This window comes from Hypanus sabinus, chromosome 6, assembly GCF_030144855.1.
Source record: "Hypanus sabinus isolate sHypSab1 chromosome 6, sHypSab1.hap1, whole genome shotgun sequence".
Classification (NCBI taxonomy): Eukaryota; Metazoa; Chordata; class Chondrichthyes; order Myliobatiformes; family Dasyatidae; genus Hypanus; species Hypanus sabinus.
This window is the reverse complement of record NC_082711.1, coordinates 157978149-157990599: the sequence shown is the minus strand read 5'-3', so window position 1 is coordinate 157990599 and position 12451 is coordinate 157978149.

Below are 12451 nucleotides of genomic sequence, written 5' to 3'. Positions count from 1 at the left end.
GCCAGTTGCTATGATTTGGGTTGGACTGTTGTACGGCTTACTTCTATTGGTTCTTGCTTTCACTGTTCCTTAATGGTGCAAACTAATGAGTAAACACAGCTGCTTATGTTGTGTTTAAACAGAGCACTTAAGGTTCCATAACTGCCTATTTTGAAATTTGTGTTGGTGCAATGGTTATATTGATTGCCTGTTTGAAATGTGGTATTATTGTCCAGGACCCTTAAGGTTGTCATATCCGGGGAAAGTTGTGGGGATAAGCTACCATGACACATTAAATGTTCCCAATAGCAATCATCTCAAATAGCCTCTGACATTCAAGTCCAGCTGCTGGCCTTCATGTGTGGCTTAGCTACTAACCCTGGTGAAACATTTCTACTCAAGACAAGGGCCAAAAGCAGGTTATTGCCACTTTAAAACCAGTCATTTCTGGCAGATAGGACTCAACTGTCATGGCAACTCATCTATGTAATGTATGGATCTATTTCTGTTAGAGCAATGACTCCCTTTAGCACTAGGAATGGTCTAATAGCTTACCTATGCGCATTGATCTGTTATCTACGCATGCATATTAATCTCTCTCTCACTGCACCATTTAAAGCCATCTCCCGCATGCATGCTTTTATTTCATTTATTTATATATAGTTGCACAGACACAACAAATTAGTGATAGGGATGGGAAAGTGTTAAACAGAATGGAGAAAGCCATCACAGATGCTCACAAACAGATGCGTGAGTAACTGCATAGTACACAATGAAAGATGTAAAATTAAAGTGAAAATAAGATGGTGATGACTTCAGTCAGGAAATTTCATGAATTTGATAGTGCAATTGAAGGCTTGGAATCAAATATCGAGTGGGTTGAACTGTATTGTAAGGCAAACGATGTGGGATGAGCAGAAGGAAGCCCCACACTTCTGAGCTTAATGGGTTCTAAAGTGTACAATCTCTTATGCAACCTAGTAACTCTTGAAAAGCCAGCAAGCAAGATTTGATAAAATTGTTGCAATCTTACAAAAGCACTTGAGCCCTAAACCACTGGTAATAACTGAAAGATTTAGGTTTCACAATTGGAACCAGTCAAAGAATGAAAGCATTTCTGAATACTTTGCAGAACTGCACAAACTTTCCCAGTACTGAGACTTTAGAGGTGGAGTTTCTGATTCATTCAGGCACAGGCTTGCATGTGGTATGCATAGTCAAAGCACTCAAAAGAGGCTACTGTCAGAAAGAGACCTAACATTAGAATGGGCATTGACTATTGCAATATTGTTAGAGACTGCTGCAAAAGTTGCAGCAGAACTAGAGAAAGAGTTTTGGATGTGAAATTCACAAAATGTCCCCAAATGGTACAAAATGCCCAAAATGTTATTTATGTGGCAATTCCTCCTGTGAAGCACATGACTATTGGTTCAAAGAAAAGTTTATAGAAAGTGTCACAGACAAGGTGACTTAGATTGAATGTGCAAGGCAGACAAAAAGCACAGCCAAGAGAAAAGTTTCAAACACAAAATTAATTGCATAAAATGACAGAAGATGAAACAGAATCAGAAAACACAGATTCTGACAAAGGTGAGCTGACATGCCTAGAAGTCCATGGTATAACTGAAGCAGATCACAACACCATCTGGATCACAATAAATGCATCTGTGTAAAACTGAAAATGGAACTGGATACAGGGCCAGCTTTGTCTAAAATTTCAGAAGCTGACTGCAACAGACTGTTTTCTAAGCTGCTGTTAGAGACCTCAGTGACACTAAAATTCTACACAGGTGAAAAAATGTCTCCTATAGGCAAACTGAAAGTGAATGTGATGTATGGAAGACAAACACGGCAATTAGAGCTTTATGTGTTGAAAAGTGGAGGGTCAGCACTTTTCGGACGTGAATGGTTGAGAAGAATCTAACTAGACTGGCACATAATCAAAGCTCTCAATGTGACGTCGACAGGCTACTGCAGCTCAAATGGTGGCACTAACCAGAGAATGTCACAGCTGCTTAATGCCAATCAGAAGGTGTTTGAGAAGGGGGTTGGTAAACTCAAAGGCACGAAGGCCAGAGTTGAACTGGATGAAGCAGCAATACCAAGATTCCATAAAACGTGCCCAGCGCCTTATGCTCTATGTCCTAAAGTGGATGCTGAACTTCATAGCTTGGAGGCGTCTGGGATTCTCTCTAAGGTTGAGTAGAGTGATTGGCCCATGCCCTTGTCCTGGTGATCAAGAAAGGGAAGGCTGGAGCCATTCATATATGTGGGGATTTCAACATGAGCATCAACCCAGTGCTGCATCCTGCAAAGTATCCCCTGCTATGAATAGAATTTTGCATTCTTTGGCAGGCAGGGGTAAGTTTTCAAAGATTGACTTGTCACAAGCCTATCTGCAAATTGAGATTGAGGAGTCAAGCAGGAAGTCCCTCATAATCAACATTCATAAGGGACTTTTCCAGTATAATCTTCTCTTTGGTGTCGCATCAGCTCCAGCAATTTGTCAAAGAATAATGGACCAAGTGTTCCAAGATATCACAGGAACAGAATGTTACCTTGATGTCATCATTACGACTGGCAACAATGACAAAGAACACCTCTAGAGTCTTGGTAAAGTGCTTACCAGGCTGAGTGAGAATGGTTTCCGTGCAATGAGAGAGTAATGTGAGGTTTTCAAGAAGGAAATCTCATTGTGGACATGTGATTGACAAGCCTGGCTTACATAGTCACAGAGAAAGCTGAAGCGGTGTTACAGGCATCCTAACCAGAATATGTGTCACAACTCAGGTCATATTCGGGCCTTTAAACTGCTACCGCCGGTTTCTCCCAAACATTGTGACAGTGCTGCATCCATTGAGTGCACTGTTGCAAAGAAGGATTGGTCAGAAAGACGTGAAAGAGCATTCAAGGAAACAAAGAGACTAATGACATCAGATGAACTGCTCACCCATCATGACCCATCTCTACTGATCAGAATGGCGTGCGATGCATCCCCTTATGGCATTGGAGCCATTTTGTTACACACTATGAAAGCTGGATCTGAATGTCCAATTGCATTTCCTTTAAGATCACTGATAAGCATGGAACACAACTATGCACAGATCAACCAAGAGGCCCTTAGTTCAGCATGGGGAATCAAGAAGCTAATTGTGGACCATTATTGTGAAAGCATGTTTATTTGAATACAGTTATGAAAGGGAGATTGAATGTTTTATACATATACAGTTTTATGTTACATTAAAGAGGGAGCAAGTGTAATATATGGATCTATTTCTCTTAGAGCACTATGTATGGACTGAGAACTTACCGATGTGCATTGACCCCTTTCTCTCACTGCAATGTGAATACACTAGTTAAAGCCGTCTTCTGCGAGCATGCTATTATTTAACATATATATGTCGTTGCACAGACGCATTCTAGGAGAAGGAAAGTTCTGATCTCAAATCTCCACTGCCTTGCAGCTAGACACAGGCATGGGGAAGGCTTTGGGAGTAAACCCTGAGGGAAAGTCTAGAGCTGAAGTCTCTAAGGCAGCCCTAAGTTGAATTCAATGCTGACTGACAACTCCTGTGATGCTGCTGGTGCCAAACTTTATCATTATCTGCCATTTCTTTGGATTTATCAGCTGACTGGAAGGGGGACCCTGCTGCTTGGGCAACAGCTTGCTCTCCATGTTGTACTGCCCTGGCTTGCATATCATGTGGACAACTAGTATGTGATATCTGTGGTCAACCCTGACCAACAGAGGGCCTCATTATCATGCAGGTGTACCGATTGCCATCCAGGTGAATATTGTTGATGCTTTATGAAGTAGACTGTATGGTAAGAATTACGGTATTAATGTAAATGTAACCCTGCGGAGTCACATCGTAGATTTAAATTGCATCGTCAGACTGATCTAGCAAGTTTATATCGAATATAAAGATTATTTAAATACAAAAGATTTTGCAGAAGCTGGAAATCCAAAATGCTGGAGGAAATTAGCAGGTCAGGCAGAATCTATGCAAAGGATTAAACAGCCCTGAAGAAGGGTGAGAACATCAACCATTTATTCCTTTCTATAGGTGCTGCCTGACCTGCTGAGCTCCTGGAGGGTTTTAGAAACTTTTAAAACTTAGCGAAGGGTCTTGATTAGGTGAAGGGTCTTGACTCAAAACATCAGCTATCCATTTCTCTCCACAGATGCTGTTTAACCTGTTGAGTTTCTCCAGACTCTTTTTTTTAATCTTCTAAAATATTTGTATTACTTGGGCAATCCTAGTCTTATCCCATCCAGCCTCCCCAACTCTCTGCAATTTGAAACAAGCTTGTATTTAGTCTTTCATGGTTTTTATGAAGGATCTTCAATCTGAAATCTTAACTTTAATTCTCCCCCCACAGGTGCTGCCAAATCTGCCAAGTTCATCCTGAACAGTCTCTACTTTTACTTCTGATTTTGCCGTCTGCTTTTGCTTTAAGGAGCTGTAATATATTTGTAAAGCACCAAGGCCTGTGACATGAAGGGAACTTATGAGCTGGTGGCTTTCTCATTGTCCTTCATGCTGCATCGCTGTTAGACGAGTTTGCCTTAGTAGACGAGGTGCCATGTTCAACTACTCCAGTCATTCACAAAAGTTAAAATCTGCAACTGGTTTTCAGACTTTATTTGGTATGCACAAACAGCCCTTTCAAATCTTTAACGGACTTTGATGCTCACAGCTGTACTGCTTTGCTTCTGATTTTGTTTATTGTAATTGATTTATAATTAATTTTCCAGAAAATTTAATCCAAAGGACCTTAGTGACATGAGTGAGATGAACACTTGATCGTGCTGCTTCTGATGTTCTAGACTTCTATCATTTCGGCTTGGTGCCCAGCTTGCTGAGCTCTTCTAAAGCACTGCCAATTACAGAGGGTGTTATTTCCACATTTCAGAATTGTAGTAAACTAATTGGTCAGAAAGCTGTGTGCATAGAATTAAAACCTTGAATCAAGATACATTTTTTGCTATAGGTCTAATGAAAATAATGATCAATTTTATTGCATGGCTATTTCTGCAGCGTAAGATTAGTGGAACTGGTATATTCCAAAAGCAAGAAAACTATCCTCCAACTCCCCTGACTCACAAACAATTCACTTGCTGAGAAAAAAAGCTCTAAAATAAAAACGTCATGATTTTCATCTTCGAGTATACTACATGGGTACATTTGGATCTGGCAACTGGTGCAGGGAGCGGGGTTTCAGTTTCTTGGATAATTGGAACCTTTCCTGGGGCAGGGTAGACCTGTACAAGAGGCACAGCTTGTGCCTAAACTGCAGGGGAACCAGCGTCCTGGCCAGGAGCGTCGCTGGTCCTGCTGAGCAGGGTTGAAACCAGTTTGACAGGGGGATGGGAACCAAAGCACCAGGTCAGAATGTGAAGGGATGCAGAGGAAGGTAGATGTCAGAGCCAGTAAAAACAGGTAGGAGCAAAGTAATACATGTGATGGGATGGATAGTTGGAAGTGTGGTTATTTTAATATTAGGAATAGTATGGGTAAAGGTGATGAACTTAGAGCATGGATCAATACATGAGACTACAATGTTGTGGTCATTATAGAGACTTAATTGAGAGAGGGACAGGAATGGATGTTTAATGTCCTAGGGTTTCGATCTCTTCGAAAAGTTAGAGACGGAGGTAAAAGAGGGACAAGTTTTTTTCACAGAGAGTGGTCAGTGCCTGGAATGTGCTGCCTATGGTGGTGGTAGATGCAGAAATATTAGAGACTTATAAGAGACATTTAGATGGGCACTTGAATGCAAGGAAAATGGAGGGATAAGCACATTGTTTAGGCAGAAGAGAATAGTTTAGTTAGCCATTGGCTAATTGGTCACATGGGTGTAATTGGGCAGCAGGGCTTGTTGGGTCGGAATGTCCTGTTATCGTGCTGTATCTCTAAATTAAGTCAATAAAATAAAACATCACTAAATTTGGGAACAACTTTCATTCACGTTATAAATCAAACCTTCACATTTCTAACACTACCTTAGTAATGGAACTGCAAGGACCACCTCTTACTTCTTATGGACTTGTCTTTGTTTGTTTATTCATTCATTATGTGCCGTGTTGTATGACATGGATGATCACGGTCTTTCCGTGACCATGACTGTTCTTGGCAAGTTTTTCTACAGAGGTGGTTAGCCGTCACCTTCTTCTGACGAAGGGTCTCGGCCCGAAACGTCGACAGTGCTTCTCCCTATACATGCTGCCTGGCCTGCTGTGTTCCACCAGCATTTTGTGTGTGTGTTGCTTGAATTTCCAGCATCTGAAGATTTCCTCGTGTAGTGCCCTTACAAGACTGGTGACCCCAGCCACTATCAATACTCTTCAGAGATTGTCTGCCTGGTGTGAGTGGTCGCATAACCAGGGCTTGTGATCTGCACCAGCTCATATGACCTGCTCCCATGGCTTGACATGGCTCTGATTGGGGGTGGGGGAAGGGTGTTAAGCAGGCGCTACACCTTGCCCAAGGGTGACGCAGGCTAGTGGAGGGCAGGAGCACTTTACACCTCCTTTGCCAGATAGATAGGGAATCAAGGGATATGGGGACAAGGCAGGAACTGGGTATTGATAGTAGATGATCAGCCATGATCTCAAAATGGTGGTGTAGGTTTGAAGGGCCGAATGATCTACTTCTGCACCTATTGTCTATTGTCTAAATGTATCTCCCCACTGCCACCTTTGGTTGTCTGTTTGTTTTTCTTTCACAAAGGTCTTGTTTTTGTACAGTCTGTTTTTGCTCTATGTTATAATTTTATTTGTAATTTATGTATGATTTATATTCTGTGTACTGTCTGCACCTACGAGGCTGTGATGTTGTTACAAGTAAGTGTTTCTTTGTACCAGTTCCTCGTTGTTCTTGTGCATACGACAGTGAACTTGACTTGATCTGCATGGTCTGAGCGTTGTGTTAGATCAGTAGTTAGCAACAACAAATTCAATGAACAGGTTAGCTCCCTGTAATCCTTGACAATCAGAAAAATACATCTGATCTTGCTAGGTTTATCCTCCAAAAGGACCACAACCCTATCGTAGGGTTGCGTGCCTCAGTGACCCAGAGAGCTATGTTGGCTGGAGTCAGGGCCTTGTGCTTTGATTCTTGGTAGGGTCACCCATGCCAAACAGGTCAAAGGGCAGAGGCCAGACTAAGAGCGGTCCACCGGTCCTCCAGGTTCAGAGGTTGAGTTCACAACCCTGACTGGTCAAAATAAAATTCTTATGGAAACAGCAATGAAGAATCATTCTAAGGACAGAAAGAGATGCAGGGCCTTCATTGCTGCTGTCTGTGGCATAACGGGCAGTAAGTAAGTTGCCAAGTTTATCTTAGGAGGAGGCGGTGCAAGAGAGAGAGGGCATGATCTTGTCATGTCAGAGTGTGTTGGAAGCTGGCAGAAGCATCTTTTAAAAATACGGCAGAAGATTTAATTACCAGGTTGGGATGGAGCGTCAAATTTAACGGAGCATTTGTCTTGATTCACAGAAGTGCGTTATCATGCAATATAGAAAGACAGCATACTGAAACTTAAATTAATTAAGCTAGCTTCAAGACAGTTTTGTCTGCATGCAACTTCAATCCAGTAAATAATTTTGTTTTGTGATCTGTAACATCCTGAGGCATTGGTAATTATTCACATATCATTAGTTCTCATGGTGGCATCCTGTTTTGAAACTGCAGTCCTGATTTTAACTCTGGATGGAAAGGTGGCAAATGAGGGCTGACATCAGTGGCAATCCATGCTCACAGGGGGAACAGGAGTCCCAGGAGATGGTTGCTAATGGCACTTCCTCAACAGGAGGCAGCAGCTCTACTAGTCTTCAAATGATGTAGATCCCACAGATGTGATTTACTGTGTAACCAGTGGATATTTTTGAGAAAAGGTGGTCTGACACATGCAACCAGAGACTGAATGTGTTGAGAGGATATGGCTGGCGGGTCTGTGGTCAGACTATCACCAGGTACAAAGAATTAGCCACAAGAATTCATGTGAGGCTATTTGACTCAGTGACTCAATATTCCAGGAAGCATGTACCAGTATGGAGATGGCACTTGAAAGCATGAAGCAGTTTTGGAACTCAGTACTGAATTCAACAGGTTTCTAATGCATTTGAGACTTTCAGTATCAACTTGTTTTTACTTTCTTTCTCTCCATTTTTTCCTCCTTTATTTCTCCTGTTTTCTGTCCATTTTTATAACAATTGTCACCGTGGCAACATAAATCCCTACTGTAACACAGAGATTCCCTCTGTTCTTTCCACCCTTCCCCTCTCCGCAACTTATTTTTTCTCTTGCAGTTCCAGTAAAAGATTCTAGGCCTGAAAAATTGATTCTGTTTTCCCCCTTGGATGCTGCCTTTAACCATCTGAGCATTTCCTGTTGTTCTTAGAGATTATTACAACTGAGTTTATGGCACCCAGGAGCATAAGAATTTAATGTAAAATTGCAAATTTATAGTTATTGCAAAGAATCACAGTAAAACCTTGATAACTTGCTACTACATAGATGGAAGCCCCAAAGGTTTGGCATCTAGTTCACCAGTGGCTGATTTTGGATGGTGTTTAACATGATGAAGCCCTGGTTCCTCTGTTTCCATTCTGAATGCCCTGGTTCCCACACTCCCATTCACAAATCAGGCCCCTGTTTCTGGGATCCCTTAAACTCAGTGAAGCTCTAGTTCCTATGTCCCCTTAAATCCTCTGGGGCCCTCTTTCCCACTCTCTTTTGCAACTTATTATATTTGCTGAAACCAATAACAAGTGTCAAATTAAAAGCAAACTAAAACTACAGTATATCCCAGCATTAATTGGAAAAAGCATCCAAAAGTCTGGAAAATCTGCCAATACGCCATCACCAAGCTCCAAAACATACCAGATTAATCAACTTTTACTACATTAGACATTATGTTACTTAGAGACAGGTAATCCAGAATATGTATTTGTGGTAAACTATGTGTATACCTGTCTGGACACGCCCCTCTGCTGACTGCTCCTGTGGCTCCTCCCACAGACCCCGGTATAAAGGCGATTGGAGGCACTGCTCCTCCCTCAGTCTCCAAGATGTCGTGGTCACGTTTGCAGCTAATAAAAGCCTATCTTTTGCCTCCCGTCTCCGTGAGTTATTGATGGTGCATCAGTATTGCAACGTATTCAAAACCACAAAACAATTATAAATGTGAGCACCTTTGTGTACAAGTTATGTCAGGGGTAGTGATCCACTAGAATTTAATGCCTTGTGTAAGTACTTCAGAGATTTCAAATGTGGCTTTCAGTCAAGATTTCAAAGTTATCAAACAACCAAATGAATTCATTCTAGGTTGAATTTATAACTGTATAGAGACATGAAGGAACTGAAACAGGTTCACCCCTACTGATATCAATGGATCTGGGGTTGAGAGGGTGAACAGATTCAAGCTCTTTGGTATACACAGCACTGAGGATCTCATTTGGCCTGCACATACCAGCTGTGTGGTGAAAAAAGCACAACAGCGCCTCTTTCACCTCAGACGGTTGAAGAAGTTCGGCATGAGTCCCCAAATTCTAAGGACTTTCTGCAGGGGTATAATTGAGAGCATCCTGACTGGCTGCATCACTACCTGGTATGGGAAATGTCCTTCCCTCATTTGCAGGACTCTGCAGAGAGTAGTGCGGACAGCCCAGCGCATCTGTGGATGTGAACTTACCACTATTCAGGATATTTACAGTGACAGGTGCGTAAAAAGGGCCCAAAGGATCATTGGGGACCCGAGTCACCCTAACCTCAAACTGTTCCAACTGCTACCATCTGGGAAACAGTACTGCAGTATTAAAGCCAGGACCAACAGGCTCTGAGACAGCTTCTTCCACCAGGCCATCAGACTGATTAATTCGCGCTGATACAACAGTATTGACTGTTCTGTTGTACATCTTACTGTACATACTATTTATTACAAACTACTATAATTTGCACATTCAAATGAAGACGTAACGTAAAGATTTTTACTCCTCACTTATGTGAGGGATGGAAGAGGTAAAGTCAATTCGATATTAACAGCTGTAAATTCTCACGTATAAATAATTTCTACAAATATTTCTTTTTTAAGGAAACATTGCAGATATAAAAGTGCAACTTAAGAACTGAGAGCTCCATGTAGTATGACTTTGCTACTGCTGTTTAGTTGAGTTACTGCTTTCAATAAAAGACTGTGTAACGTTCTCCTTCGGGTGTAACGAACGCCGAATTTAACGTCCAGATAAACCACAGCCAATGCAAACCAGATCGCAGTAAGATTAACCATTTACTGTTCACTCTTCACATTAACATATGGTGAAAACTGTTGATAAAACAATACAAGATTGATACAGTATTTGTTCCTTCCTTAATATCACATTTCAAGTGTAAATACTTGCAAAGGTGACTATAACTACATTACACTAAGGTGCAGTATACAGGGAGAGTTTACCTGCTCCATTGACTACTTTAAATACACTTCCATGCAAACTATCCGCGACTCTTTAACTAACGAAAGCATAAACATTATCTACCGTCGTTACTTCTAACAGGATCGGCATTAACATCTTAGTTCAATATATCGATTATCTATTAACTTACAGCGTTGCTCTCACTGTGATTTCTCATGCCTGCAAACTACTTCTGCTCAGGTGAGCCTCGTGGAAAGCCCCCACCCTCGCGCTAATTTCAAACCGGTGTTTTCCCACAAGACGCGGCGAAACCGGATGTGACGTCATCGCATGCCAATATATTTTACATGCAATGAATATACTTTAAACACTTCTAATTCTAACTAGAAAATACTATTGAATGAATTACTAAGCGAAAATATTATAAACTAAATAACTGTCGTAAAGACAGCACAGACTGTGTTACGTGTTATTTGCATATGGTTTTTATTTCCTAATGCATAACATTAATATTACTGCCTGTTACACCAGGGGCATTTAGGGCAGCAATGAAAGTCCTCCACCTCTGGTGGAGTTCAGGACTTCCCTCTTCATGTCAGTAGCTTCCTCTTGCTTTTCACTACTGTCAGAGTTTCAAGGCCCAGCTGGAGTCTCAGGAATACAATCAGACTCAGAAATAGAAGGATTCTTCATTGCTGTTTCTGTAACAATTTGTTGTAACACTCAGGGTTGTTAGTCCTGAGCTGGACACCTGAACCTGGAGGACTGATGGACCATTCTTAGTCTGGCCTCTACCCAATGACCTGTTTGGCCTGGGTGACCCTACTAAGAGCCAATCCATAAAGCCCTGACTCCGGCCAACATAGATCCTGGGGTCATTGAGGCACATAAGCCTCCAAACCACAACAAGAGTTGTGGAACCCTTTCAGGCCATAACATTAAAACCACTTTTAAATGCCATGAAGTCTTGAATCTAAGAGATGATATCCACTGGAGAACCTTAGGTGAATTGAATTCCACTTTTGTTCTCTGGGAATTCTGCATTTCATAGCTCACATGTTGAAGTCTTGGGAACGAATTCAGTTTAAGTAGTTGAATGCCGAAGAGATTCACCTCAGTGTCATGCAATCAATGAGATCACTGGAGTCTGATATGCATATTTAAAGAAGCACAATTGTGTATACCTGCCCAAAAGAACCGATTAAAATCAAAGCTGTCAGGAAGAGAGTGAGATGTCGTTGATGAGTGCCTTTGTGATTTTACTTACCCCGGTCTGGTAAACCAGATGAAGTCATACTATATATCTAAGGGAACTCCAAAACTCATAAAGTCATTTTTGAAATGAAAGGGAAAGAGTGTGGACATGCCAAATTCAAAAGAAGATTGAAAGCTTCTGCAATTCCAGTCTAATTAAGGTCTGTGAGTGCTATGACATTTCATCAAATATTAACAGGGCAAACCGTGCATAGATAGCCACTTCTTTCAAAGCCCATTGCCAAGGCAACAAGCTGATCACATGAGTAAAATGCCTCAGACTTGGCAGCTTTAAGCTTGGCTTTATTTCCTGATCTTTGTCTGAGTCCCCTGTATTAAGTGACACAGAAAAGTAAGATGGGAGTATTTACTTGCAATTTTTTTTTTGATGTCTAAAACAATGAGCAGGCTCTTTTTTCCCTGAATAAAATAAAACAAATATTTATATTGATTTTGGAATGTTTCTGCAGCTGCTGGATTTTGGAGTTTGCATCTTCTGCAACTAGCAAACACAGCAATTTAAACCTCTATCTGATATTTCTGTTAGGTCAGTAGCCATGGGGTTTAAATGTGCTGATGCATCACTTTACGATGCAGCCTTCTGCAGCTTCCTAAAGTTAAGTTCCTGCTGGCATGGCAGCAAGTCACCAACAGCCTCAAGCACACACAGCTGGACTGTGGGAAATGAGGTGACGCATCCTGCTCTCTGCCCCAAGATCTTTGCTCCAACTGATATCAAGGCAGCCTGGGACTGACAGAAAGACAGGCAAAGTAACTCTTGTATTTCTATGTCAATTTTCA